This window comes from Capsicum annuum, chromosome 11, assembly GCF_002878395.1.
Source record: "Capsicum annuum cultivar UCD-10X-F1 chromosome 11, UCD10Xv1.1, whole genome shotgun sequence".
Classification (NCBI taxonomy): Eukaryota; Viridiplantae; Streptophyta; class Magnoliopsida; order Solanales; family Solanaceae; genus Capsicum; species Capsicum annuum.
This window is the reverse complement of record NC_061121.1, coordinates 7,275,368-7,293,880: the sequence shown is the minus strand read 5'-3', so window position 1 is coordinate 7,293,880 and position 18,513 is coordinate 7,275,368.

Genomic DNA, 18,513 nt, shown 5'->3' with positions numbered 1-18,513 from the left:
AATTATGCTTATCTTTGCTTTAAATCATAAATTGTATAAAATATGTTGATTCCCATCTTAGCTAAGATTTAAATATTTAAATATTTAAAGATGGGAACCCTATGATTTTGTTTATATTTCCATGTCTATTGCTGAAATTTACAGATTTAAAGATGATTCCAAGAGGTCAAATCTTTATCTAAAATCTGAAAATAATCTAGTCATGGGGTGCTTATAGCACAAACAATCTTGAAACCACAATCTTTAAATGGGGTCTATTGACCAAAACATCAATCTCATATCAAGGCATATTAACAATTCATGCTTTGTACTGCAATTATTTATAATTATCTTTAAATCTGTAAATTTCAGCAATAGACATGGAAATATAAACAAAATCATGTAATTCAACCTTTAATCTATGGGAAATCTCATAATCTTGAAAATAATGGTAATGAGTATAAACCCTAATTTGAATTTCATGGAAAATCTCATAAATTGAGATAATTTTGTAATTAAATAAGCCTTTGGGCACAAAGGTGAAAGAGTTACCCTTGTTCAAACCCCACATACCTTATTTGGCTTGATTCAATGGAACAAGATGACCTTTGAAGCCTTGAGAATGTTCTTGGAAGTTTTTCTTAAATGTTCTTGAATGGTGATACTTGATTATTAGTTTTCTAGGAGAATGGTTTGTATCTAGTTCTTGGGGATTAATCTTGAAAGAAACCCTAATTTGATGTTATAGGTGAATATGATGTTATGATCTTTGATCTGATGTAATTGGGTGTTAAAAAGGGTGGGAAAAGACCCAAAAACCCTTTTAAAAATGGCTTTAAATTGCTGAACGAAAGTTGCAATGGCTTGGACGAAAGTTTGTCAGCCTGCCCGTCGCACTTGGGCCAGAACAGGGACTTACTGCCTTAGTTACGATGGCTTGAGCGAAGGTTCGTCACTGACTCGACGATCCGTCGGCCCTCCCATCGCGCTTTGTCCAGTGAATGGGTTTACTGCCTTAGTTGCAATATATTGAGCGATGGTCCATCGCTGGAGCGACGGTCCGTCAGCCTGCCCATCGCTCCTAGGCAGTTCGGACAGCTCTCAATATAACGGCCATAACGTTTTACCCCGATATCAGATTTGGGCGAAATTGGCATCATTGAAAATGTAATTCAATTTTCCACATGATAAAAAGTTGAAATTGGGAAAATTCTATAAAATTTAAACATTATTCACTTAGGAAGTCATCCATTAATCTTCTGGAGACTAAATTAGACTTAAAGAAAGTTTGGGGTATTACACAGCACTAGAGTATGAAACTCAAGACAGATAGTCACGCTCATCATCTATTTTTTGAGATAAAGTGGCTGAGAGTTTGAAGTGAGATACCAATGGATTACTTATAGGTTTGGCATTTTGCATATTGAACCTGTGAAGCACTTTCTCAATATACCTTTTCTAACTCAAGTATAACTTACAATTCTTTCTATCCCTCAAAATCTCCATGCCAAGAATCTTCTTTGCTGCTCCTAGATCCTTCATATCGAACTTCTTACTGAGCTAGGATTTGACTTTTATTATCTCTCTTATATCCTTTGTTGTAATCAACATATCATCAACATACAAGAGAAGATACACGAATGAACCATCACTTACCTCCTTGAAGTAGACACAACTATCATAGATGATCCTCTGAAACATATGAGATGTCATAAAAGAGTTAAACCTCTTATAACACTACATGGGTGATTGCCTTAAGCCATAAAAAGACTTTTTCATCAAGCATACATAATCCTCCTTTCTAGAGACTACAAAGCCCTCTGGTTGCTGTATATAGATGTCCTCCTCAAGTTCTCCATGTAAGTATGCAGTTTTGACATCCAACTGCTCAAGCTCAAGATTATGCATGACCACAATACCAAGAAATGCTCAAATCAGACTATGCTTTACAATTAGAGAAAACACATCTGTGAAGTCAATACCTGGAACCTGACTGTAACCTTTAGAACCTAATCTTGCTTTGTACCTAGCATTTTCAACTCTCGATGTTACTTCTTTCTTTTTGAATACCCACTTGTAATGGAAAACTTTCTTATATTTAGGCAATCTTACCAGATCCTATGTGCCATTCTTTTCAAGTGATTTCATCTTCTCTTAGATAGCATTCATCCATCGGCCAAAATCATCACAACTAACTGCCTTTGAGTAAGAAGAAGGATCTTCACCAGAATCAATACCTTCTGCTACACTCAATGCACAAGCAACCAAATCAGCTTCAAAATACTTCTGAAGAGGTGTAATATCTCTTATAGACATGTCTTTAGCAATAGAATATTATGGCACCACTGGTTGTGAAGAAGAAATAGTATCACTCTTTATCTTCGGGCTAGACTAAGAAGTAGGCACTAGTGTAGACTCTGCTCCAATCTGGAATTCAACATAGGTACTTGACTTGTATTGATTCATGTCACTACGCTCATCTGGAGGTGAAGCACTAGATTCATAGGGAACCGGAAGCATGCTAAATTTATCAAACACAATATCCCTTCTAATTATAACCTGTTAGCTTTCTAGACACCAAATCTTATAATCATTAACACCAAACTTATAACCTATAAATAGGCACTTGACAGATATAGGTTCCAACTTTCCATTATCAATAAGAGCATACGTAGGACATCCAAATATCCTTAAAATATAATAACTAGTAGGAGTACTAAACCATACCTCTTGTGGAGTTTTTTTATCAATCCTGACTGTGAGAGAGCGGTTAATTAGAAGACAAGATGTTGAAGCGGCTTCGGCCTAAAAATACTTGGGTAAACCAGCATTAGAAAGCATACAATGCACATTCTCCATCATAGTCCTATTTGTTCGTTCATCCATACCATTTTGCTGTGGAGTATGACGAACTGTCAAGTGCCTCACAATTCTTTCCGACTTTTACAAAGCATTAAATTCATTAAAACATAAATCTAAACCATTATGGTCCAAAGGCATTTTACCTGCTTCTCTGTCTGTTTTTCAATCATAGTCTTTCACTCTTTGAGAGTAGGCAACACATCATTCTTTTGCTTCAGAAAGAACACCCAAACTTTTATGAAATATCCATCAATAATAGTCAACAAGTAATTAGCGCCTCCTCTATAAGGTACTCTAGCAGGACCCCAGAGATTAAAATGAATGCAATTAAGTGTGCCCTTAGTTGAGTGGATGCCTTTAGTGAATCTGACTCTCTTCTGCTTCCCAAAAATGCAGTGCTAATAGAACTCCAATTTGGTAATACTCTGCCCATCAAGAAGTCCTCTCCTTCTTAGTTCAGCCATCCCATTTTCACTCATATGCCCCATCTGTATATGTCTAATTTTAGCATTATCACTTTCTGATAGAGAGAAGATAGAAACAGTTGCATCACCTGTAATAGTAGAGCTTTGCAGAATATTCAAATTTGCAGACTTTCTCTATCTCTTCATCACAACAAAAGATCCTTTAGTAATCTTCAGGACTCCACCTTCACCATTGTACCTATAACTGTTCGAATCAAGGGTACTTAAGGAAATAAGATTTCTCTCCAGGTCTGGGACATACCACATATTACTAAGTATCCTTACAACCACATCAAAAATCTTAATCCTAATTGTTCCAATACCATCTATCTTACAAGGTGTGTTATTTCCCATCAACACAGCACCTTTAGAGATTATTTCATATGTTGTAAACTAATTCCGACTACGACAAATATGAAACATGCAAGCTAAATCAAGAATCCAATCCTCATAGGGTTTGGAGTTACCATAAAAAACTACCAAGATTTCTCCATCACTACCGTCATCTTCAACAAAACTGGCTTCACCGGACTTCTCTAGTTGGTTTTTCTTTTATTTTGGAGCTTCTCTTTTCTCTCTATTCTGTAACTTCCAACACTCAAATTTGATATGGCCCTTCTTCTTATAGTAATTACAGGTTTTGTTTCCATTTCTAGATTTTGACCTATTCCTATCATCACCCCCAGAATTCCTCTCACGTGTCCTTTTCCTCGAATAATGAGTCCATCTCCTTGATTCTCTAACCCATTCACAAGATACTTCATCTTCTCCTTAAAGAACAACACATCATAGACTTCATCGATCATCAGGGTATCACGACTATATAAAATTATATCCCCAAAGGTCATGTATGATGCAGGAAATGAACACAACAAAGTCAACCCTAGATCTTCCTCGTCGTACTTAACCTCTAGAGTCTCTAAATCAAAGACAATTTCCTTAAATACAAATAGGTGATCCTCCAAGGATGCACCCTCAAACATGCAATGGGAATAAAGTCGTTGCTTGAGATGCAACTTACTTGTTAGGATCTTTGTCATACACAAAGATTCCAGTTTCAACCACAACGCAGCGGTTGTGGTTGACTTCAAAACATCCTATAGAATCTAATTGGATAAATAAAGGTGGATCTGAGATAGAGCCTTCTGATCCTTATGCCATTTGTTCTTATCCATCTATGATAAGGGTATCTTCTCAAACCTTAATAAAGCATCATCCAAATCCATCTGTGAGAGTACAACCCATATCTTAACCTGCCATAATAAAAATATGGTGTAGCAATCTAACAATGGAATATCATATTTCATGGTTGTTATCCCCAATAAAATAGTTGAATAGTCTCTGATACCAGTTTTTTATGATTCAAACAGAATAAAGCAAACCATAAGCAGAAAGAGAACATGAACACACAGAGTTACGTGAAAACCCTTGTAGAAAAAACCATGGGCAGAGGTAGAGAATGTTTCATTATAATAAAAGGAGAGGTGTACAATATAGGGAGACATAATTTCTGAATTCACAAAATAACCACTAAATGCACTTATATAATATGTGCATACAAATAAGTCCTAGGCCCAAAAATATAAAGGTCCATACTTTCAGGTCCGGACCAACAAAATTCAGTCACAACTCTAACAACAGATGATACTTGGAATATTGTTTGGGAAGACATTAATTTTAAAACTTTTGCATTATTTGGGTGAGAGTTCCTTAAAGGCTAACTACAAGATTGTTTTTAGTTTTCACTATGTATGTTATTTTCTCATGTGTGTATAATATGAGATGATATGTTGAATGAACTAGATATCATACTGTCATTTTCTTGAAAAATTTTAATATAAAATTTTCTAAAGAAAAAATTATTTTTGTATAGAGTGTTCATCCCCATGATTATTAAGATTAAATGTAATGACATATTAAGTTTATATGTTATCTTAGACCTTCTTTCCTATCGGATAAATTTAATACAAGTCATTAGGTATTCAATTGCTAGTTTGATAATCTGTATTAACTCTCCTAAAATGAGTAATATATGAGTGGATCAATGTAACTAGAGTAGTTTTTCACTTAAACTAACAGTACAATACTCTCCATCAAAGTTTATGAACCCATGTTTGATGAAATTATGAAATTACTAGGGGGTTTTCCATGAACTTGAGTTATAGCCATGTGTTCATATGTTGCGAGCATCAAAAACTGATTTAAGAGCATGATTTATGAAATCACCCTTGTATGATGAAATTTATTTGTCTTAACATGTCATGGGTTGTTAAAAATGGATGATTTAAAGGCTTGAGTATAAATTCTTACTATTTCCTATGAATTTTGAAGTCGATTTGAGAGCATAATGAAATTTATGATCTTAATAGATTATGAATTACGAAATGGGTTTGAGAGCACGGACTATAAGACCCTTATTTCTATCATGAGATTTAGGTGTAACTAGTGTTGTGGAAGTTTTAAGAATGATGATAATTCTTGAGTTTAAATCCCTTTTTAACTATTATGCATTGTTGTTTTACACATTTTCAAAGGGGTATTTCTCTTGCTAAAGGATCTTGTGTCCAAATTAATAAATTGCATGTGATTAATGAATAAATTGGCCACCATATGTTAAAGTCTTGAAAAGAGGGTGTTTTGCATAATTTTTCATGTGCTTTTGAAATAAAAAAAATTCACATATGATGTGATAAACTTTAGAGGTCATTAACATGTTTTTGAATGAGAAGGGTTGTGGATGTGATATGAGATGATATGGCTTGCAAGTTTAGGTATAACCATACCTATTAGGGTTGCCCTTGATAGAATAAGAAATGAGCTTTTTCTAAGTATGAAGCATGATTTTAAAGGATTAAACTAAAGAGTGTTAGATGGCTACTTGAAAAAGGCATGAGTTCAAATAACTCATTACCCAAAATCGTATTTTGATGACACAGGTTTTAGTTTTCCCTGAAAGAGGGGATGTGCCCTGAAAGAGAGGATAATATGTTGGCCATGTGTCCTTTGGTGTATCAAAATATGAAACTCTAGCCCTTGCGGCAAACTTAGGTTGGGGGCTTAGCCACCGATTCAAGGGAGGATTCCATATAGACCGTGAGATTTTAGACTTGTAGGCAGTACAATCTAGCTTGGAACTAAAGTAAAGAGTTGAGTCTATGATTTACAAGAATGTTTCGAAGATTTTGAATTATGCCCATGTGTTTTTATATATGTATTATGCTAAATTTTTTCACAATGCTCTCAATTAGTTATATAAAATATAGGTTATTTTTGGGTTAGTTCTACATACCAGTGCTTTTCAAATATGACCCCCTTCCCCTACAGGTTCTGAGGCACAGTCCCATGGCCTAACTCAGTAGTATATTTTCCACTAGATAGTCAGAGTTGGTGATCCATCTATCTCTCAAAAGGCATGTTATTCATATGTTTATCTAATTCTATTTATGGTCCAGCCAGAGGCCTTGTCTCGGCCTAGACAGTTAGTTCTCGGTAGAGGTTTCGTAGATGAAATTTAAGTATTATGTTGTCATAACCTTATTGACATATATTGATCACAGATTAACTTGAATTTATCTATATCTTCCACACTTTGGTTTATGTATGAATTATGCTTATGATAAAATGCTAAGGGGTCTCTCGTACCTTCATGGTTTGGGATGCCTATCGTGGCCTGGGCCTCGGCTAGGGTCATGACACAATGCTAATAAAGTTATAGCTCTAACTTGTGGCATGAAAAGGCCTAACAACAAATGTTTTTATTGAAAGATTTTAGGCTATTTGTCACAAACCGAGGCTACACCCTAGTCGTAAAAAAGGTGCTTACGGTCACAAGTGACCACAAGCTAACCCATGAGTTGGTACCTACTGTAAAGAAGGTAAACTAGTAAGATACTGTAAAACTGAGTACTAAAATACACAATAATAACATGTCTAAAATATCTGGTAAAGACTGAAAGAACTGACTGATTGTCTAACTAATTGGGCAAAAACTTTTAAACATCATGAAGAGTTGATAGGACAAGCCCCCAACTAACTTCGACTGACTGAACATAAAGAAATACTAAAATAATTGGGATAAAGGAATCATGTCCTCAATGGACGATGATTCACCACTGCTTCTGAGTAATGCTGAGCTATCTAAGAACGGTCAGGAAACTATGCTTTAAAACCTATGTTATAAGACAACATAGCGCAAGAAAAAGTATGCGGTCAGTACTTTAAATGTACTGGTATATGATATGAGGGCTGACTTAAATGCATGAGGTAAATAAGAATAAATTCATGAACATGTCAATCTTAGAATGCAGGACCAAGCATAAACATGTTTCTGAGATAGTCTGTAATCTAAAAAACTAAAAATTGTATAACTAAATAACTAAAAAATCAATAAACTTGGTCAAGCAAACCTTAACTGAAATACACTGAATATTGTGGGAGGTATCATGTAACCGACATGCCCCAATTTGAGCTAATCGGGGTCTAACCTTTAACCCTAGTTGGAAGGCTGTCAGTACCATGCCACGGGTACTAATACTACCTAGATGGATCCACTAAACTGGTGTCCCGAAGGACTAACAAGTCACCCTCTACTTGTAGGTGCTCTCATGATATATGTGTCAACCCTCAACTAGTAGGTGGACATCTCAAACCTACACTAGCTACGTAGTTCTATAACTCAGGGATTGCTACAAAGGGTCACTTCCTCTACTGACAGGTGAGCTCCCATCCCTAGGTTCGCTCGGGGCTAAATTCTACTCCTAACTAAACTGACACTGATACTGAACTGAGCTAAATCAACTAAACATATGACTGACATTGCTTAACATGATTTGATCATAACAACGAAGTGGTAATATTCATGGTTTAACTGAAATCATTACTTGAAAGATATAAAATATAAGTAAACACGTAGGTATCGGGTGTCCATAACCCGCCAACACTGAATAATCATAACACAATATTAAAGCTTAAAATATAGTGGGAAGTCATTTTTCAAAGGCCCAAAACATTGATATTTCATCAAGCATGTGAGAATCATATACTTAAACATGGGAATATCTTAAACATGAGGAAATAGAATGAGTACCTAGCTAAATTTCGAATTTGGGGATTTATCCGGAAATCAATTGAACATGATATGGGAATTGCAACACTCAAAACATGATATGACTTATTTCACTTGAAAACACTTATAGCCATAACTTGTAATTGAATTAGCAAGAGATTCAAGGATTTATTTCATCTTGAACATATATAAACTCAAAAATTAAAACAAAATAGGGTTTTTGGGCTCCATGGGTGAAAGGGACCTATGGATGAACATCCCACATACCTTAATAGATGATTTCTTGAAGATTTCTTGGATTGGAAGCTTGAACTCTTGATTTTTTTAGAAAGAAGCTTGAATTTGTTCGTAGGGGAGAAGAAGGGTTTCTACAATTTATTTTTTAGCATAAAGGGTGAAATAATGCCCTTTTGGAAGCCCCAAATCGTGTAACAGAAAAAATATAATGAGGGCAATGACTCAAATGCCTCTTGAGAACTTGAATTATGAAGATAGGTAGGACACCCCCATGCACCGCGATCCCTTTTTGAGTCAAACTACCAATGCGTCGTGGGGCTATCGCAAGGCCTTAGTGATTTAGCCATCCAAACGCATCCCAAACCTCACCCGAAAGTCCCAAAACTCACCTAAGACATACTTTTAACCTCCCTAACTATGAATCAACTTAAAAACCAATATATCAAGGTTGGAAAAGCCAAAAATAAAATCATCAAAGTTTAGGGGTCTTGGAAATGACTAAGTCCTCAACACTTAGTGAAATTTTCAAGACTTGGACCCCTTAAGCATGAAACTATGAGCTAAATTTTAACACCCAGGGAGTACACCCTGGATGCCGCACGGTGTTTATGGTCACAAGTGACCACAAGCTAACCCATGAGTTGGTACTTGTTGTGAGCACTGAACAAAACTAATAATAAAAGTTACACATGAGTGGCATATCTGAATATGCCATAAGGTTTCAAAACACTAAAACATCACAGAAACTTTTAAGTCTGAAACAACTGTCTAGAAATAATACGGTAAAGACTATCAATAACAACTAAAAAACTGACAAGTTGTCTGAAAGTACCTGAAAGTCTCTAACTGGCTGACTGTGGAGTTGATGGGATAAGTCCCCGACTAACTCTGGCTGACTACTAAACTGAAATGAAATGCTAAAATAAACATAATCGATCCTCAAAGTATGAGGACTCACCACTGCTACCACTATTGATGCGCTGGAATGTCTAAGAACGGTCGGGAACTTAAGTGTCCGAACCTATGATATGAGATATCATAGCATAAGAAACGAGTATGTAGTCAGTACTTTGAATGAATAGGTATGCTAGATGAGGTTAGGCTGATATGCATGGGCTTATGTACATGAATAATAACTGAATGAATGAATAGCATGAGATAACAGATGCATGGTATGCGTGAAAGCTGTAAAATCTGAGAATGTATGACCAAGCATATAAGATGATATTGAAATAGTCCGTAAACTGAAATCACTGAAATCTGGTAAATGAATAACTAATAATTGTATGTTATGGTCAATACAAACCTAAACTGAATTACACTAAAGGCTAAACTGAAACTATGGAAGCTAGTTATAACCGACATGGCCAAATATATTATCAAGGTCTATTCTATAACCCCAGTTAGAAGGGTATTAGTACCGTGCCACGAGTACTAATACTGGCTGTGTGGATCCACTATCTGACGTCCCAACGGACGAGGGTGTCATGCCTAACTGACAGGGGACCCCTCAAAGTCTATGGTGGTGCCGTAGGTTTGGAACCTAGGGACTGCTACTAATGCCTCATGTCTAACTGACGGGGGAGATGCCATCCCTAAGCTCACTCGGTGCTAAGTGTTACTCCCAGCCGACGACACTGATTCTTGAACTGATCTAATCATGACTAAACCAACAACTGACCATACTAACTAATTGAAGGATAATTCTTATAGTATATATAAAATTATTCTACAAATACTAAAACTATGTAAACAGCTAAGATTTGGGTAATCATAACCCTCAATACTCATGACAATAACAATAAGAACATACTGAAGCTTTGAAAACCATGATAAGCAGTCATTGTTCCAATCCCAAATCATTTAGGCATTGCATCAAACACTTGAAATTCAAGGGTTTAAGCATGGGAATAGCTTAATTCATGGAATAATAACACAACTTCAATACTAAAATCATGAGTTAAGGATTTAACATAAAATTTCATCCTTCAAATATGTCAAGGGCTAATTTCAACGAAAACACATGTAAATATGGATTAAGCTCAAAATTCATGGGAGTTCATAGACATAATTCATGCTAACATGTAAAGATCATAGTTTTAAACTTAAAAACGGATTCTTGGACTCCATAGAAGAAAAGAACCCATGCATGAACATCTGTAACACCCCGAAAATAGGTTCAAAGATGTCACACGATGCTCAAGACTATAAGTAGCCTTAAGATAACCCTATCTGTCTTTTACTAAGTCTGAATCTCATAATAATGGAATATAGGCATTAAAATCATACTATATGTAGAAAACTATCTGAGTTAACTGAAAATATCTGAAAATACTAATCTCTAAAGTCTAATAAAATAATACTAAAAATCTGAAGTAAACTAGCAGTCTGACAAACCTATACTACTAATAACTAGAGAGTCACTAGGGCAAATCCCCAGCTGACTCGGACTGTTTGTAAATACTAAATTATCTAAACTGATATGCTAAAAATAAACTGAATGGCTAAGTTCTTGAACTATGAGGACTTACCAACTGTCGAGATGTAGATGGAGATGCCCGAAATCAGTCTTGCTACCGAAATTGATCACCTGAACCTACATTATGAGACAATGTAGCACATAGACATATACGTAGATTAGTATTTTGAGGATGTACAGAGTATATGGGAGTGAATGAATAAGTAAAACATAATATCAATCATCATCATAGCTTGTAAAATAATTCATGCTAAATGTAAATGACTCACATAAGTTGGAATATCTAAAAATTGAAATCTATGATCATGAATAGAAAATCATACTTTGTAAATCTAGTGAGTCATAACTTTTAGTTCTGAAAGTTGTACTAATATTCTGTCTAAAAATCTTACTGTCTAAGTATAAAATGGGGTTACTTTTATATCTGAAACCTGAAAGTTGTAGTCTGTAGCTAATATCATTCTAAAAAACATAATCTGAATAAAGTTGTGAGTCTTTCACTTAGTTTTATTAAAAGCTTTTTTGTTATTCTATTTTGTTAAGGAAGTTACTCAAAAGCTGTTTATTCACTTTTACTAGCAGGAAGGTTCTCTTAACCGACATAAACCATGTGAGCTAACATAGAGTCCAACGTCTTGTTCTCCTATGGGGAAAACCTCACGATGGAGAGAGGTGTCATACTCTTGCCAAGGAGTGTAACCAAATCTTTGTGATTATATCTGTACCTGTCATTCGTATTGAAATGGCAATAATCTGAATCTGTATGTACGTTGGTTACATAGTTCTGTAGAAGTTAGGGCACACTAATCCCACACTTCCAGCTCGGTGCTAAATACTACTCCCTTTAATCTGTATGCTCATTCTGTTGGAAATCCACTTTTAAAACTAGCATAAGGGTTTATTATGAAACAAATTATGCATTTATCTAATTCAATCTGTAAGTAAAGCTAAATCTTATTTTTGTAATCTGTAATAAATCTACAAAGTGGATTCCAAATCGTATTTGAGGATCAAAAGATCAAATCTTTACTGAAAAACTGAAAATAAATTGATCATCTGTTGCTTAAAGCATAATTTTTCTTGAAATAATAATATTCGACCTAGGGATAATAACCCATGCATCAATCTCATGACAAAACATCATAATAATCATGCTTAGTGATGAAAACAATGATAACTCACTTCAAAACCTAAAATTTACTGCAATACACATGAAGATATGAGAATAAACATGCAATTCAACTTCTAAACCACTTGAAATCCCCTAATCTTGCAAATAGTAACATTGGGTATGAACCCTAATATAAAATTAATGTTTATTCATATAAAAAACCATGTAAATTTGTAGTTAAAAGTTAGTTTTGGGCACAAGGACGAAAGAGGATCATTGTTCATAAACCCCACATATCTTGTTAATAAATTTGAATGTAGAAGTTTGATTCTTGGCTCTCTAATGGTGTTCTTGAAGATTCCTTTTGAAGTTCTTGAACCCGGAACTTTGGATTATAAGATTTCTTAGAGTAGGGGTTATGGAATTTGTTCTTGATTCTTAGAGCTAGGGTTTTGTTATTAGAGATCAAAAAGATGAATAATGAGGCATCTTTTCTATTTGGGGTTAAAATTGTCTGTTTTGGGCAGAATAAAAGTGGGAAAATTGACTCAATTACTCCTCTGGACATGGATTTTTAATTACTGAAAAACGTACCCAGTGATGCATAGATCGATGCACTACGTCAATGGGGTCGATGCGATAGCCGACGCGATGCGTTGATATCACATTGGCTCACTAGAATTTGCACTGAATGCTAGGGAAAAATATCTGTCGATGCGATAAGCAACATGACGCATTGAGATCGCATCGACTCACTATTTTCAACATTCAAACAATCTTCTAACGAAGTTCAAAAAATCTAAAACTCACCCGAGAAGACCCATAGACCTCCCTAATCATGAATCGACTTAAATATTGACACTTTAAGGTATTAAGGGTTGTAAATAAAATCATAGAAATACCGAGGTCCTAAAATAGGACTAAGTGTCATTACTTAGCTAATTGTTTCCTAAGTCTGGGACCTCTTTTCATGCTATAAAGTACTGAGTTAAGCTAGGATTTTGAGGGGTTTTACAATATCCCCCCTTGGAAATATTCATCCTCAAATGAGGCTGACTAAGCTGAGAATACTGATGGACTGAGTACACATACTGAACATGCACAACTAAAACCAGAATTGTAGTCTGAATCTAAAACATGATGAGCTACTGAACTAATCTATAAGTGCATGAATTTTAAATTAAGACAACTATATAGTTGAACCTGAGGCTGGAAACAAATTAAATGAAGGGAGACTATTACCTTCGGCTGAATATGAGTTCGTGGAGAAGAGATGAGGATAATTGGTAAGCATGTCTGCTTCTGTTTTCCAAGTAGCACCCTCAACGGACTGATTTCACCACAGAACTTTGACCAAGGAAACTTCTTTTTTCCTTAGTCTATGGATCTGACGATCAAGAATCTCAACTGGGACTTTTTCATATAAATGGCTATTCAGGATATCTGTCCTTTCTAGAAGAACTATAACGGTTGGATCGACCATGCACTTCTTCAACAAGATCACATGGAATACTGGATGAACAAAGGATATATCTTTAGGTAGCTCAAGCTCATACACCACCTTCCTAATACGACTCAAAATCCAAAAGGGAACTACATATCGTGGACTAAGCTTCCCCTTTTTGCCAAATCTCTTCACGCCTTTCATGGGTGAAACTTTTAAATACATAAGGTCATTAATATCACACTCAAGATCTATTTTTCTTACATCTTCATAAGATTTTTGATGACTTTGAATTGCTTTCAATCTCTGTCTAATCAACTGAACTTTCTCCATGGCTTCAAATACCATCTCTGGCCCAATCAAAGCGACCTCACCCACTATGAACCAACAAAGTGGCGATCTATATCTCCACTCATAGAAAGCTTCAAACGAGGTCATATGAACTCTAGCATGATAAATGTTATTATAAGCAAACTCAATCAATGGCAAATGGCCATACCAACTACCTTTGAAATCAAGAACACAAGCCCTCAACATGTCCTCTAGAGTCTGAATGGTCTTTTCTGCCTGACCATCTGTCTGTGGATAAAAAGCTAAACTAAGATGAACTTGGGTGCCAAGACCCTTCTGAAAGGCTCTCCAAAAATAAGAGGTAAACTAAGTACCCCTATCAGAGATGATAGACAAAATAAATCCATACAATCTGACTAACTCTTTGATATACAGCTTAGCATAATTTTCAGCTGTGTAAGATGTGTGAACTAGTAAGAAATGGGCTGACTTAGTCAATCTGTCTACAATAACCTAAATCACTTCATACTGACGACGTGAATGGGGTAATCCAATTATAAAGTCCATATTCACCTCTTCCTACTTCCAAGTGAGGATACCAAACTCTTGCAATGTACCATCGGGTCTTTGGTGCTCTACCTTAACTTGTTGATAAGTTATACATTTGGCTATAAATTCAGCTATATCTCTCTTCATTCAACTCCACAAATAAATTTTTCGCAAGTCACGGTACATTTTGGTGGCTTCTGGATGAATGGAATAACTTGCACCATGCATTTCTGCCATAATTTGCTACCTCAAATCATTAACGCATGGAACACACAATCTATTCTGGTACCTCAACACACCATCTCCCCTTGGGAGAAAACCTCTAATTTTTGGTATTTAACTGACTCCTTTAGTTTGACCAAACTAGAATCCTTATCTTGCTTCTCTTTCACTTCTAAAACTAGAGAAGATTCAGAACTACTCTGAACCCAAACATTCCCTTCAGATGAATCAACCAACCTAACACCCAATCTCACTAACCGATGAACTTCCTGAACTAACTCTTTCTTATCATTCTCCATGAGCAACACTACCCATAGACAATCTACTAAAAGCGTCTGCCACTATATTGGCTTTTCCTGAAAGATACAACATACTCATATATAATCCTTTAACAATTCTAACCACGTTCTCTGAAAAAGATTCAACTTCCTCTAAGTAAACACATACTGCAAGTTTTTATAATCCGTAAACACATCAACATGCACCCTATAAAGATAGTGCCTCCAAATTTTTAAAACAAAAACAACAGTAGCTAACTCAAGGCCATGGGTAGGGTAATTCTTTTCATGAGGCTTAAGTTGTCTGGAGGCATAAGCTATAACTTTTCCTCTCTACATCTGAACACTACCTAGACCAACTCTAGAAGCATCAAAATACACGACAAACCCATCTGTACCATTAGGTAGTGCTAAAACTAGAGTTGAAGTGAGTCAAGTCTTCAACTCCTGAAAACTCTTCTCGCATAAATGTGACCACTAGAACTTAACTTTCTTTTGAGTCAATATAGACATAGGGATGTAATGATGAGAAAACCTTCATGAAATGCTTGTAATAGCTAGCTAAACCCAAGAAACTTCTAATTTCTGATGGAGAGATAGGTTTAGGCTAATTTCTTATTGCTTCTGTCTTTTGGGGATCAACTCTAATGACCTCACTGGAAATAATATGATCAAGGAAAGCTACAGACCTTAGCCAAAATTTGTATTTACTGAATTTGGCAAAAAGTTAGTGGTCTCTAAGGGTTTTCAACATAATTCTGAGATGGTCTGCATGATCATCCTTACTACGTGAATAGACAAGGACATCATCTAGAAGGACTATGACAACTATGTCCAAATATTGTTTGAACACTTGGTTCATTAAGTGCATGAAGGCTGCTGGAGAATTTTTTAGCCCGAAAGACATGACTAGAAACTCAAAATGGCCATAGCAAATCCTAAAAGTTGTCTTTGGAATATCATATTCCTTTACTCTAAGCTGATGATAGCCTGATCTAAGGTCTATCTGTGAGAAGTAAATTCCACCTTAAAGTTGGTCAAATAGATCATCAATTCCAGGAAGAGGATATTTGTTTTTGACTATGACTTTATTCAGCTGATGATAGTCAATGTACATTTGCAAAGAGCCATCTTTCTTTTGAACGAATAGGACGGGAGCTGTAATACCCCATATTTCTCAAGATTAACTTAACTCTCATTTTATAAGTTATCTGATATAAAATATTTGAAATACTCAGTATCTTTAATTTTAGATCCTACCATTATGTAGGAAATTTAATTAGCTCTCCAACGATATAAAATTTGCCTAAATCTGATTACCGGGTAAGAAGTTATAGTTATTTTAAGTTTCAGTCGTTAAATATTGTTATTCAGGCTAGTAGCACATCGCAATGTATGTCAAAATGGAAATTGTCATTTTTTAGTGAGGTACCATGATATTGGCGTATCACGCCACCAGCTAATTTCTCAATTGTCAAAATCCAGTGTTGCTCTGAGATATTGGCGCATCGCGCCAAGGACCCAATCCACAATTATCAATTTTCAGTAAAGCAACGTGATTGTACCACATTGCATCAACCTTCTAGGTCCCATCCAGTATTGTAATGCCATTTCACCATGTCGCGCCACCAGCCACTTCCCAGTTGTCATTTTCCAGTAGTGCGTTGTGCCAGGTGGCCAAATCAGGAATTTTTCAGTAATGAATTTCAATCATTCCCAGGAATAATTGGGTATTTTTCCCTGACCCAATCCAGTCTTTAACACGTAAATTACCCAAAATTAACCTAGTTATGTCATTATTATTCACTTTTTCTCAAAATCAAAGCATTCTCTCTTAAGAAAACAAATCCTATCTTCAAGAATCAAGGTCAAAACTCAAGAATTTCTTCATGCACCTTCAAGAACTAATATCCCAAGGTATTTTAGGTGTTTATCTATGGGTCCCTTTCACCCATAGAATCCAAGAATCCATTTTTAAAATGTCAAGAGTTATGATTTATGAGTTCCATGCTTGGAAATGAATGTATTTATGATTATGATAGTAATCAGGATCTAATGTATGTTTAATTATAAGTTTCCATGAAATTAAGATAGTTATGTGGTGAATTATGTGAATTGCATGATTAACCCTTGGATTTGAAATTAAAAGTTGTATTCATGATTACATGTGTTGACCATCATCATGTGAAATACTCAATGCTCCCCAAGTGTTTGCTAAAATGTCTATGTGAAGTAGATAGTGGAATCTTTACATGTCATTATGTGGTCCCAATCATGTATAAGCTTTTGCCCTACAAGTGTTTGATGAAATGCCTTTATGAACGAATTAAGGACAAATGTATATTGTGGTGTATCTTAAGATCATGCTATGCTTTATTTTACATGCTATAGAGTCCTAGGGGTATTTAATATCTGATAATTTAGTTGTTTACCTAGAGCCAATGTTAGTTACAGAATAGTCTCAGTTCTTTCACGATCAGTAATACTCTCAGTCAGTTACAAAACTCAGAGAACTCAGTCAGTTACAGAACTTATAAAAGTTTAATAAACTCAGTATCATTTCAATTTTGTGTCTTTCAGTTGGGAGTTGTATACATTACCGAGTGAACCCAAGGATGGGGGCTCACCTGCCAGAAGACGGTGTGATCCTTAGAAGCAATCCTTTTATTCCAGAATGATATAGCCAGTGTAGGTTGAGACAACAAACCTGCCAGTTGAGGATTGATAAGGTGTTTTAACCTATCAAATGAGAGTTTCGCCATTCTTATTAGTGTACCTTCCAGATGAGGGTAACTCTTCAGTGTTTGTACCCATGGTACAGTACTAACACCCTTCTAACTGGGGTCACTGGTTGGACCCCAACTTAATTATCTTAGTTGGGGAATTTCGATTAGGTGATTACCTCCCACAGTCTCAGTTTCAGTCTTCAGAATAGAACTCAATTCATTTGTATAGAATCAGGACTGCCAGATATAGTCAACCAGTATTAGTAACTTCAGATATTAGTTACTCAGTATCAGAACTCAGGACTTAGCTAAAGATAAGCTTAGTCACAGTATTTATTTATATGCACAGTAACGTATACTCAGTACATACAGTAGTATCAATTAACCATGTACTCTCATGTTCAGTTACTCTATATCATACAGTCAGTTATTGTTCATGCATATGAACCCTTGCATTCAATCTTACCTCATCTAGCATACCATTACATTCGACGTACTGGCGCATACTCTTTCTTTGTGCTATGATGTCTTATATTATAGGTTCGGATGCTCAGGCTCTTGACTACGCATAGATAGATCCAGATTCAACTAGAAGTTGATTTAGCAGTGAGTCTTTATTATTCGAGGATATTCTTTCATTTCATTATCACAGTATACTCAGTATTTCAGTAGATAGAGTTAGTTGGGGGATTGTCCCATCAACTCTACTATCAGACGTTTCAAGTTAGAGGCTTTTTAGATTAGTTTTCAAATTGTATTCAGTTTTACAAATTGTTATTTCAATTGATATAATTTATCAGTATTTA